At 43.7% G+C, this 13,368-nt stretch overlaps 1 protein-coding gene across 1 annotated transcript in view; it reads left to right on the forward strand.

The window, feature by feature from the left end:
* LOC144169150 (uncharacterized) overlaps positions 1-13,368 on the forward strand; it is a 67,632-nt gene that overhangs the window by 18,670 nt on the left and 35,594 nt on the right. The gene's annotated exons all lie outside the window — the stretch shown is intronic.

Genomic DNA, 13,368 nt, shown 5'->3' on the forward strand with positions numbered 1-13,368 from the left:
AGTGAGCTTCCGCCCTAAGTAGGACCAGAGTTAGCTCAAGCTTGACGATGAACTATTGCAACGCACCACGAAGTTTGAGAGATGCCCCGTTCTGAAATGGTAGCTCACCCTTTTATGTCTCATGCGCCTCCCCCCCCCCCCCCCCTCCCCCCACTTTGTTTTTCCCAAGCAGCTTGAACGGTGACTGGTTTTGCACTCCTGTTTTTCTGTGCGGGTCTCCCTTTCAGGAATTTATGTGTGACTGTAAATGGAACATTACCGACTTCAAATTTTTGGTAGTGACATGTATCAAAGCAGGACATTAAAGACTGGCAGTCTTTATATAATGACCTTCAGTTCTTAAACTTCTCTTTTGATTTGTCCCTGTCTTTTCCGTGTCGTGCTCCGAAATCAGTGGATGCTAACTCTCCCAACCCTACAAGCTCTGGTTCAGCTTCCTCTGTACACCTTTTAAAGCTGTGGTTTTCATGCGCAGCTTCATGAGGGCCAATTAATGTAAGGGTCCTCGTCGCATAGTTTGTAGGAAAGTCAACTTTGTGCGTGGCCGCAAGCTCTGCCAGTAAAACATGGCTTCGGGAGGGGAAGTAGATTTCTTGAATGACAGTCATGGCGTTGTGCTGTGTACGGCCCATATACGCGAAGCTGTCAATTAATCCTTGTCTGAGAATCGTTGGCCGCGAGAATCGTTTGAACTCGTTTTAAGGGGGGACACTGGTCTTAAAACAATTTCTTTTAATTTTTAAGTAAACTCTGTGAAACTTGCCAGTCTTGGAGCTTTTTTCCCACTGATTTCAAATATGAACTATTTTTTGAGTCAGTCAATTAGTTCCCGAGATAGTTCGAGATGATTAGTCATTTTTGGAGGAACAATGGACAAAACAGTGTTAGTCATAAAACTGTAATCTTTATATTTTCCAATACCACGAACCCTGGTGAATGCAATAAGAGAATTGGCTTTTTGATGCACTGCTTGGAACTACTTTAACTAGCTCATTAAACTTTGGGGACACCAGTGGCAAGGAACCATTTTTGAATGCCCATTTCAAACATCAGAGTTTAATGAGCTGGAAAATTAGTTCCAAGCGGTGCATCAAAGAGCCAATTCTCTTATTGCATTCACCAGGGTTCGTAGTATTGGAAAATATAAAGATTACAGTTTGAAGGTGTGTAGTCACTTCTGTAATCTCCGTCTATTGCCTTTGCCCTGTATTGCATTTTGTACTGGGCATTGAAGTTGCATTTGAACAGCTCATTGAAGGCGCACTGAGCTGTAGTAAACACGCAGTTAGCACTCGCATTTACCTTAAAAGGTCAGGTAAGGCTGTTGTTGTCAACTCGTGTTTCAAGATTGTCAGTAGCGGTGAAAGTGATGTTGTGCATGCGGATGTTACATGTTCCACCTCATTACGACTGAAATTCAGGGCTCATGTTTTAGGGCTCTGTTTAAAACGCGGTTTTTTGATGGACCTGGAAGCAAGCTGTACCTGTTGCTAATTTAGATGGCCCCTCTCTTCGGCTGCAACAACAAACACTCCGCAAGTCGAACAAAAGACAACATCAGTGTTTATTTACTCCCGTAATAACTGCCTGTGCACAGTCTGTGAATGGGCAGGCAGCGTTTCGCCTTTGTTTATGCGCAATCCGTCACCGAGGGGGCATTGTTGAGAAAACGGACGTCGCTGTAATATGGCCTGCCCTTCCGTTGCTGTTTCTGCTCTTTCTGTTTGCTTATTTCTTCTTCTTCCGGTGTGAATGGCTTGGGAAAGAAGAGCGGCTGTAATAGGGCGTGGAGTTACACTGTAATAGGGCCTTGAATAATAGGGCCTTGAATTGCACTGTAATAGGGCCCAACTTGCACTAACTAGTGATAGCGTTGCTCTATTTTTGAGACGCCATCATCTCTCTTGTCTGTTTTCTCCAGGCTTTGTGTGCGACTACCAGAGTTTGAGCTTGGTTGTAGGAGGTGCCAAGTCATAGCAAACTGCAAGCATGCATAACAAGGGGTTAGGGACTACTAGCCAGTCCACCTTAGAGAGAATACAGGCAGGAAGGTTGTTGTTTTCTGGCAGGTGGGACGCAGGATATGTTTTTGTGGGCAGGTCGCCTTTGTGAAAAAAAAAAGGCATGCACATCTTTTTTTCTTCGTGACGACTAAAAAATTTGGGGCACTCTCCAGTGCAATGTCTCTCAAAATATTGGAGTTAAGTAGTGTTTGTCTTCCATCCCCTTTTAACACTACTCTGTGGAGGTTTTCAAGAATTCCACTCCCTTTATCTTGTTCTCATAGCTGGAGTGCGGGTGCACGTACATTTTGTTTCACTACTACCATCATAAGAAACGTTTGTTACGAGTGTTTTTAACCTAAAGAATCAAAAACTTTAACCCCTGGTGAGAGGTTGAGAAGGTAAAGATAGAACGAAGATAGAAAGGCGCCCTTAGAAATGAGTTGTGCTGGTTGCGGCCGTGTCCTGGAAAGCCAGGTAATTAGAAGGCAACGCTTGTGGCTTGCACGAGCAAATAATGCAAAAAAAGATTGAACAAAGGATGACTGCGTGTTCAGAGAAATGTGAACTCGTCAACTGGCTTCATCCTTGTTCCCATGTCAAGGGCAACTGCCACGCTGACGATGATGACTGCTATGCACAATGATGATAAATGTATCTGGACAAGAATCCTTGACCTGTATTGATATATGTATATCTATATGCATATATACATGCACACGCATACAGTTGTTACGTCAAATGTCACCCAGCTTCTTGAACAGCAGATGCGGCTTCTCTTATGGCACTCTGGTTTGTCAGACACGGGAGGGGTCAACCAACATGAGCAGTAGAACTTAAAGGGCAACGGTTATTCCACAACGCCTGTCGCAGAATTTCATTCGCTCCGTGTGGCTCGCATTTGAATGCACAATGGTGGCACAGCAAGGAAAAAACAAAAACGAACTCTTAGAACGGGATGCGAGACGAATTTTGCTGCTGTTACTTTTGTCAATCGTTCTTCTTCCTTCTTTTTCTCTTGGCGATTGCAGCCGCGAAAGAGAATCATTTAAAGGTTGTCCTGTGCTTGAAACAGTTCTGCTGCAGTAAGGAAGACGACGTTTCAGAAGTGGGTTGTCCTTCACCGCCATTGCCATGAGCTGAATGCATCTCGGAGGGGTGTGTTCCTACTTCCTCTGGCATCAGCCAGATTCATTCTGTCTCCCCAAATTTCCGTGTGCTGTCACTTCACCTAAAGTTTGGCCTGACCCCATTTTGCTTCTTACCTCTCTGAAGCCCTGTTACGTACCACATCACGTCGCCCATCCATTGTCCATCCCTGGCACTATGGGACTGACATTTACTTTATTGCAATGCAGGGCCGATGGGAAAAGTTTATATGCATAGAGCACAATCATGCGAACATGTGGAAAGAAAAAAAAAAGGAAGAGCACAGCCATCACGTGTGCTCCTCCAAAATACCAAGCCTCCAAAAATGGAACATCTGCACGCAGTGCTGTTCTTTATGGAGGGATTTTACGCAGAGCCTTTTCGAATGTCGCTGGTGCCTAATTGCTGGCCTTTGTGTCAGCCGTAAAAAAAGTGTGCTTGTTTTTTGGTTTGTTTTTTTGCAGTACACTTTCTTCTTTTGCGAGTGGGGTCGGGTGCTGTCTTTTTTTTTTTGTTGTTGTTTTTATTGTTTGAGTCCGTTGCCGATCTTCTTTGCGTTGCTTGAGGGAGGTCGTTGGTGTGCACTGTTGTTGTTTGGGTAGGTTTCGGTTCTGTTTGGAATGGTGGGTGGGAAAATTCACCTTTTGCGCGACTTCCTCAAACGCTGCCATTTTGGCACCAATGGCATCGCCGTGCATTGGCTTCAATCGCTGAATGAGTGGGCATAGCTGTGGCCAGTTTTCTTTTTCGTCATTCTGTAATGTTTGCCTACCTGAGGTGTCTGCACGGTTTTTTTTTCTCTAGTAATCTGCGATAAATGTACAATCAGTGCCCAACAGCATGTGGATCTCAGTTCCTCATGTGGCCCATGTGCTAAATGTAAGCATAGCATTGCCCCTCACTGCCTATTGGCTTGGATGAAAGGAATGAGGCAGCTTTAATGAGGACAACTACAAAGTGCTCGCTTCCTACCTAACAATGACGTCTCCCGACACCACAGAGACGTGTTATATCCCATGTTTGCATGGGTGAATATGCTTACTCTTTTGTGGATTTGCCTGTACAAGATGTGGGGAAGCGATTTCTGAGATAGCACAGGACCACTTTCACATCCGATGCAGCATTTCATTGGAACCTAGGTTTGAAACGGGAACCTCGCACAAGCAGAAGCAATAACTGCAGCAGCTACTGGTGGCTGTGAACTCAACCACTTGAAGGTGCTGGTATTGCAGCTGAAAGAGCGCTACAAATCTTGGTTTTGTAGCTGTCTGGCTTCTGCGTGGAACACAGTTATTATTTTGGCTGGTGTTTCTAGCATCGTGAAGCTAAATTTCCATGAAGGAAAAGCGCTTTGATGCCCAGGCCAAGCGATCCTGTGCTACCGCCTTTTCTTTAGTCAGTAATTACATCTAAAATATAGAATTAGGTCTGTGTGGAATACAAATAATGCCTGAAGAGCCACTCCAGAACCTGCATAGTTTTACTACCCATAAAGAAAAATTTGTAGAACGGACCATCCTTCAGAAACCGATGCATTTTTTTGGCTTTGGAAACGAATGGACTAAATGAGGAGACCTTCTCCATCACTTGACACTTGCAGTCTTTGTTTAAGCAGGTTGACTTTGGGAATCCTTAAATATTCCAAAGGACAAAACTGGGAAAAAGGAGGCTACTCGATTCTGTCCGGCGTCAAAGTGGGTGTCAAAAAGAGAATTCTGGACTGTCCAGGTCATGGAAGATCATCCGCTTTGAAATGCTTTACATACAGCAGCCGTGAAAGCAGTTACTGGCTTTAAATCTTCTTCTAGCCGTATTTCTATTCATGGTGCGCAGCCGTTTAGTCGTTTTGCGGTCCAAGAAGCCGTCGCAAATGCCGACAACCTGAGGCCACTTAACTTGGGCGTCGACGGGGCTTCGAGGAAGCGGGTGCGTGCTGCGACCCGCGCTAATGGCTTGCCTTTGCAAAAGGCCACGGCTTCACATTAGCCGTGCCCCCCTGGACGGAGCCTGCCGTCATCTTCGTTTCGGATTCACCTTGACGGAGCGCCGCATTGTTCCACTTGCTCCGTCGTCTTCTCGTCCGACGGAGTTTGTGGCAGCTGTGGCAGGAATAAGCGCTGCATCTGCGCTGCCATTTGCGCGACAACTTGCGGAGACCTTCCGACTTGCTGGTCTTTGAACTTTGCTGCGCACGGCACCTGGAGAATGATAGAGTAGCAGTGACGGCAGAGGATTCCTTTGTGCTTGCGGTTTTCGTGCGGATTTGGCAGCCCTTCTTTTTTTTGGCAGGGAATTGTTCATTTCTCTTTTTTTGCTTGTTGGTTCATTTAACTGGAAATTTACTTCAGTGTCTGTGTTCCGAACGCGCGTCATTGGTGCGCTTGGTTAAAATTAACCAGAAGGAAGTTGTAGGGAAAAGTGGGCTGGTTTTTATTTCAACAACTCGACTTTATTTACGAGGGTACCGTTTTCGTCAAAAGTGCCTAGACCATATGCCAAGTGTTTCTGGGCCACAAAGAATGCAATGTAAAAGGTTAATGCTGATGTGTGACCTAATTATTTTATGACGGTTAGAAAGAAAGGTGCTCTGTCAAATTTCCTGACATTAAAGATGTCATTCTCACTTGATAGGTAAGGCTGCGTTGTGAAACTTTTGCTGCCTAATAACGTTTGTTGTGGCCTAGATACCCTTTTTGACGAAGACAGTACATATGCGAGAGCAGTTTGGGTCAGAACTTTTAATTTCACGGGTGCATAAAAAAGAAAACTTCCTTGTTTTTAAGAGGAGCTGGTAAGGGTTGCCAGACAGTTTATCGAGCGCCGTTATTTCGAACACCATTTTATTGAAGAAATGCCCGTTTCATCGAGTGCTGTTTTATCGAATCCCATTTTGTCCAACCACCTCCGTCTGTTTTATCGAAAGTGTGGTTTTTCTGCTTTCACTGCAATTTTCAGTGTTTATTTTGTTTAAGTGGCCATTGCACTAACCTAATCTGCAGCTAGTTTCCTTGCGTTAGCCCCTGCGCCGCCGCTGCGGGGTTGCATAAGTGCCAAGAAATGCTTTACTTGAATAAACACATGCGGCAAAATAATTATGTTCCAATACAAAAGCGGAATATGAAAAACTAAGCGGCATATCGGGGCATTATAGGCTATACGCTACAATGACGTGGTGTGCTACGGGTCAGATGGGGGACACTATACAGAGACGGAGGTTCGTTATAGCAGTTCCAGCTTCACAATGAACCGAACAAAAAATTGACGGCGAGAAACTTTGTGCATTCGAAAAGCATAAAAAGTATGAGGAAATAAAAGGTGCCTACTATAAATACTATAAATTTTGGTAAATGATAAGCACTCACTGTGAAGACATAGAAAAAACTTAAAAAAAATATTCTCCAAATTCTCTCAAATAAAAAGGCTGAGAAAAACATTTTCAATAAAATGGCTTGTATAAAATGTCTATCGGTAAAATGGCGTTCAATAAAACGGCGTTTGATAAACTGTCCCGACCCCGCCGGTAAGCATGTTCATATTTCCAACACCCGGACGCTAATCTCAGGGGATCTGATAAGTAGATAAAAAAGAAAGGCAGTGATTGTTTCCACTATATAAAGTTTTTGGGTGTTGCAGTTTCTAGTCGCAAGTGAAATTTTCAAACCACCAAGCCTTCCATGGCAGTGATTGCGCAAAACATACAAGGACAGGGAACAAAAAACAAGGACGAGCGCACTCCAACAACTGAATTTTATTAGTGGGTTGTGACTTTCGTCTTGTGGTCAGGGTATTCTACTTGCTAAATATATGCTTGTTCTTTCTACTTTTTCTGTCTACTGTGTTGTTTGAGCTGTAGCTTTAGTGCATTTTTTCCTGTATCAAATGTGCGGGCAATACGTGAGATTTTTTTTCTTTTCCGGCGGGGTGAAAGTAGGGGTGCGGATTAAATGCAGGGGCGGGTTGTACGTGCGAAAATACGGTAGTCATGCACCGGGAAAAGTGACCACGAAAAAGGGTTTTTCGGCTAACTCGATAGAGAATGATGTGTTGCCAAGCGCGCTTGCTTGATTTCAACTAGTCCCTGATTAACTTTTGTCACTGTTGGCAAATCGGTCTGCTGTCATTAATGACGTTAACTGACTGAATGAGCTTAAATATCCTTCAGGATTTTTAAGCTCATTGAGTCAGATGACTTCAGACTGCTGAAAAATGTTCACTGAAGAATTTGAGCAAGCATGTGATGCGCGTCGCATGTGCTAGCATCCTCATCGTTGTTGAAAGTATCATCGAAACGCGCCTCAAGGATCTCTTCTAGACAGAAATGTTTGCCAGGAATAAACCCGGCCAAGGTGGCCATATTGACTGCAAGGCTTTTCTTTTTATTTTATTTTTGTTTTACTTCTGGTCACGTGAATGCCCCACTGATTCTCTGTGCAGAATTGCGAGTGGTGGTGGTCACTCCGAAAGGTCGTTTTAACAGGAGGTTACGCGCGAAGTTGTTTGTCTTAAGCAAATTGTATTTTTTTGCGCTAATCTATTGAACAAACGTTCCCACGTTGTTTGGAATTTGCGGGAGTTTGGCTTAAACAAGTTCACTTTACCGGGAATCAACTGTATTTGCATATGTAGCTATATTATAGTGCATCATGCGCGACTTATCAAGTGACTGAAATGAGAACCCGTGAGACTAAAGGGACATGTCTCCCAAACATCTTGATTTGTTAACAGTCCGTGTCCAAGCCATTTTACTTTAGTACTGTATAACGAAATACACAGTACCATGAAAAAAAAAAAAGGAGAAAGAAAAAGGTTGAGAAATTCACGGTCAAGCGGTTATCCCAGTGCAGTGGAGAGTGAGTTTTGTCACCAGAATTTACAAACTTACATATGTGTTTTCATGGTTAGAGGTGTCCACATGTGCCCACGAACTTGAAGGTGTGTCGAGTGCTGGTAGGTGCATTTTAGGCTGATGTATTTTATATCAACGTACATGTGTCAGTCTTTTAAGAACAAAAGAAGTTTGACATTAAGTGGCCTGCTTGTGGAGCATTGATTACTGTTGCATACTGCTGCATACTGCTTCTCACGCATTCCGTCCAGCTAATGAGGGAAGCAATGGATGCTCAGAGTCAAGAATTGCGTAGAGTTGGACGTCGAGCAAAACACGCACGTATGCATAGTTTGTTGCAGCGGCTGTTTGTGTAAGCGTGTAAAAGGGAAAGCAAGCAGTACCTGAGCTGCCTAGCTGGGCTGCCGTTGTTGGTGACTGCCTGACCTTTCGAACAAGCGCTACTGTTGAGATCGGCAAGTGCGACAAACATGTCAAACTGAGAGAGCCAATTTTTCTTCAAAGGCGCGAGAAGAAGCCCCATGTTCTCTTTTTCATTGCGTGCATGACTGATGAGGCGGCAGGCAGTTGTAAGCAACTATATCGCGTTCCTGATATTACCTCTTTTGTTCTTTTTCTTTCGTTCAAGGTCAAGTGAGAGGAAAGGAATAGTCGATGTCAGAAGACAAAAATTTTTTTTACTCAGAAGGTTCTGATTCGCGATCAGGAGATGCCAGTTGAGGTCGCATGGTCGCCGACTATATTGGGACCTGTTGCATGAAATCGATATACATGAAGGAACAAATGACAACAGCTGGACACTAAGAATAGACGGAAAGGTGACGTTTGCAATGCACGTAGGGTGTTACATACAAAAAATAAATGGGCATCTTTAAAACTTTTTCCTAAGTGAACCGCTGCTTTATCTGCATCAAAACTTTGCTCGAAGACCGCGTTTTATGGTGGTCTATTTTGTGTTAACACCAAGATCGTGAGTAAAAAGGATTTCTGCCTAGAGGAACACGAAGGGGGTGGCATGGTACTGCCATCTGCCTTATCCAGAACTGGGAATTTCACAAGGCAAAGCAAAGTGTTTTTTTTTCCAAAGCCTGTTTGGCTTAGCTACCGTCGGGTAGGTTGAGTGGCTAAGGTGTTGTGCTGCTGAGTCCAAGGGCGCGTGTTTGAACCCTGCCGCAGTGGCTGCCTGTCTGACGGAGGCGAAAAGCAAAAACACCTGTGCGTCGAGGTTTCGGCACGCATTAGAGATCCCCAGGTGGTCAGAATTAATCTGGAGCTGTCCTGTACAATATGCCCCATAGCACAGGTGTAGCCTTGGCACGTTAAACACCCTTCATTTTTGTTCGTTTGACTTAGCCGGCCACCGTAAATTAATTGCATACACACGATGGTTATAGAGGCGTAAGTAATAAAGAACTCACAGCAAACGTAAACATTACTGAAAGGTCTAGCGAAAGCAAGGAATCTTGTTCTGGATAAGATAGGCAGTGCCACCGTTTTTATTTGTTTTATTTCAGTTTTTATTTGGTTTTTACTTGATGTCTATATAACCAGGTAAATTTGTCATCGATCTGGTTTGTCAGCAAATAGGCAATAAAATGTGATCCTCATGCGAAATTGGGGTACAACCTAACGAGCTGTTTGCGGAAGAAGCTTAAAACACTTATGCCACACGTACACGAAAAGTGGCATAAGTGTTTAAGGCCCTAAAATACCAAATGATATTATTTGGGTGGGCTGTGCTACACCCGCAAATGCAAAGGTATTTTAGGCATGATGGTGATAATGACTTCAATGTAGAGAAAAACGTCTTACAAGTGTTAAAAATGATGTTTGTGAAAGAAGACATTATGAGAAATAGTGTTTTCAAATAATGGTGTGAGCCGTTTCTAAAAGTGGCTTCAGCAGCTGCCATTGCCAGCCAGCAGTAGCCAAATCCGAAAAATTGGAGACTACGAGTGACACGATGTTTTGCCTTTTGCTGCTGTTTTAGTGAACGTCGTCTTCTTCAGAACTTTGCCACCGAGAATGTACAAAAAATCCTCTTATTTCGAAGTTCAGCTACTTTTCTGTGTCAACACTCTGGTGCTGAGAGTTTCGTTGGTTTCATTTGGTGCTCATCGCGTTCAAGAGTAGGCAGATTTAAGGCACTCACAAAGGCGAATAAGTTGTGCGGAATGCCTTAAACTAAAAGGACGTTAGAGCGAATGGCATTAGATTTTTGCATGTAGCAGCAAACTAATGGCATTAAAACCTAAGGCATTAAGTACTTATGTCTTTTCGTGTGCGCGTGGCACGGGTATTAGAGATGCTATTTATTGTCCCAGTAGTACCCTGAACATTAACCAATCAATAATTGTGAAGCTCAAATGTACTGTGTTGCGAATGATCACAAATTTTACAAGAATCAAGCATCAAATTTTTGAAATAGTCAAAGCACGGGGGAAAAAAAAAACCAAATGCTTATCAGTAATATTATGTGCAAAAGGGGGTCTTAAGTGGAACCCTCTTGTTGTGCAGCAAGTAGTAATGAGGGCAGTGAGGCACTTGAGGATTATGATTGCACTGGCCGTCGTCGTGTCGTTGTCAGCCTGTCTACGCCCACTGCAGGGCAAAGGCCTCTCCCATACATCCAATTATCTCCGTCCTGTGCTAACTGCAGCCAATTTATCCCCACAAACTTCTTGATCTGCCACGCTTGCCTTCTCTGGGGATCCACTCTGTTACCCTTAATGACCAACCCGCATTACATGCCCTGCCCACACCCAATTCTTAATTTCTACTAATATGTCCTTAACACGCATTCGTTCCCTGACGCACTCCGCTCTCTTCTTGTCCCTTAATGTTACACCTATCATCTTCCATTCCATTGCTCGCTGTGTCGTCCTCAATTTAAGTTGAACCCTCTTAGTGAGCCTCCAAATTTATGAGTACTGGTAAGATGCAGCTATTATACACTTCCTTCTTCAGGGACAATGGTAGGCTGCCATTCATTATCTGAGAATGCCTGCCGAATGCTGGCCATAACTGAAGCTGAAGTTGGCATGTGTGGGCTCATTTTTAACGTGGTTGCCTCAACGTACCCAATTAAGGGGCGCAGTTAAGGATTTATATCTCACTTCTACTCAGCTGCTTGTGTGGGTGAAACTGTTATGGAACACTGTGTTATGCAGTCTGCTATCTCTTGCAAGTGTTGAAATTGCAGTGCTCCCTCTTTGCTAGAGAAGCACTACGACCGCTTTAATTCTACTGACATCGATTTGAAAGTTGGGACATCGTTCACTGCCCCTGGCATCGGTGTCTCGTGTCTTGCGCCTTCTCTGCTACGATTTCATAGTTTGCTCATTAGAAAAGTTTTTGCTTTGCATCTCGTATTTGAGCTTGTGCAGTTCTACTAGTAGTGTCTACCCTTTCCTTGCACACACATGTGGGCTTGGCGTAGGGATTGATTGCATGGTTAGGATGCCAATAAAGGCAGCTCGTAACAATTTTTTTTTCTACCTACCGTAATGCCCTGATTGGGCTTTCAGGTTAGCAGGAGAGAGACTTCACTCCAATTTTGCACCAAAAAACAGAAGCGATGCAAAGCTCCCAACAAGCTGGCAAGTGGCAAGTAAAAAGAAATTTTTATTTGTGGACCGAATTTAATCAAATTAGGAGCATTTATGTAATGAACCACTCTAACAACGAAACAGAAATCAGTTTAAGGATACCTTCTATAGTTTTTAAGTTAGAAGACTAATTACCTGAAAGTTGCTTTCAGCATATTTAACTAACTAGGCAAGAAGTCAACAAGATTTTTACGTCAGTTGTATCAGAAATGTCTGTTCTGTGCAAGGAAGGTATTAGATTATCGCATTATATCATTTAGGGATAAAGGAAGAGCAAAAAATGTTTTACCTTCCTTTTGAAATCAGAAATAGCTTCATGTCAAAAAGAAAGTGAAACTTCTCTCTTTCTTTCTAGATACCTGAAGGAAATAAAGCAATATTCTAATAGCTTTCTTGCACAAAACAGACCTTCCTGATCACGCTGACATAAAAGTTTTGTTGAGTTCCTGCCTAATTAGTTAATTAGTCTTGGGGTGACTTTGTGAAGGTAATTAGTCTCGTAACTAATAAGGCATGGGAGATATTTTTAAACTGATTTCAGTTTTGTTAGTAGGTTAGTTAACTTCACAAATGCTCCTAATTTGATTAGATTCTGTTCATAAATAACAAAATTAGATTTACTTGCCACATCCCCTCTTAAAGGCTCCAAAGAGCAAGCAAGTTTACGAGCCAAATAACTAGTGCTCGTTTGCTGCTCAGGAGCCTGCATTGCAATAATGTCAGACGCCTGCACTGCCGCGACACCCATGCCAGCCGGGGGGGGGGCGTTCTCTGCGCAGAGATTCGAAGCAGTTGGCATTTGGGAGAAACCGGTTGTGTCGTTAACAATGAGACATGCATCATTTCCCAATGTACAGCCAATCTGTTGTGCAGCGTGGAGTTGGGATCGGGCTTCTGCCGCGTTGACTGCGGTGCCTTTCGCAAGTTTCGAATCGAAAGTCCGCCTTGAAATTCTGCCTCTTCCAGCATGCTGCGAAGTAGCGTTTTCTTAGACGCATGTGGTGTGGAAGTGCTCTCGATTAACTTTGGCCACGTGGGGTCTTTTTATGGTAACAGATCGGCAGTTTTTTAACGACCAGTGCCTCAGTTAAGCAACGGGCCTGTGGGGCAGAGTGGTGCCCTAGCCGCATGACCTTTGCACAGTTTCGGTAGATTCAGTGTGTTCACCTATCCACTGGTAATATGCGTGAGCGGCTGCTTTCTGAGGAGTTGTTGGTGAAGCTGGCATTGTCAGCACCGGTGAGGGCTCTAAATGAGATGGCTGCACAACTTCGTGCAGTGTGAACGGGGTAACTCGGTGACTTGCTTAGATATGAGTTAAGGAGAACTTGTCCATGTCAATGCATCTCCCTGGCAGTAAATTTGGGGCACTAAAGAAAAAGGCCATGAAGACAAATACAAGTTTGTTTTATTCAAATGATTTGGTGTTTTATAGTGCCCTCAGCACTTGTCCGGCAGCAAAAGATGCTTTATTCACTGAGAAATTAAACATTTTAAGCCAAAATTTCAACTCCCGCTAAATTGCGTTGTGTTGCGTGATGTCGGCAATGACGTATTTAAAACAGGGCCTTAAAACTAAGGATGGTGTGCTGACCAGGCCTGCCAACATCTCACAGACGGCCGTTTGGTTGTCTTGTTTATCCCCCGTATTCATGGATCGCACTGTAATATTGGTGAAGTACCAGCTTTGCTTTGCTTTGCTTGTAACCGCATTTCTATACCTTCGGTATTTTTATTGTGGTTGACAGTAACCGTTTCCTAA

Source organism: Haemaphysalis longicornis, unplaced genomic scaffold (genome assembly GCF_048455015.1).
Source record: "Haemaphysalis longicornis isolate Haplotype H1 unplaced genomic scaffold, Haemaphysalis longicornis Haplotype H1 scaffold_2, whole genome shotgun sequence".
Taxonomy (NCBI): Eukaryota; Metazoa; Arthropoda; class Arachnida; order Ixodida; family Ixodidae; genus Haemaphysalis; species Haemaphysalis longicornis.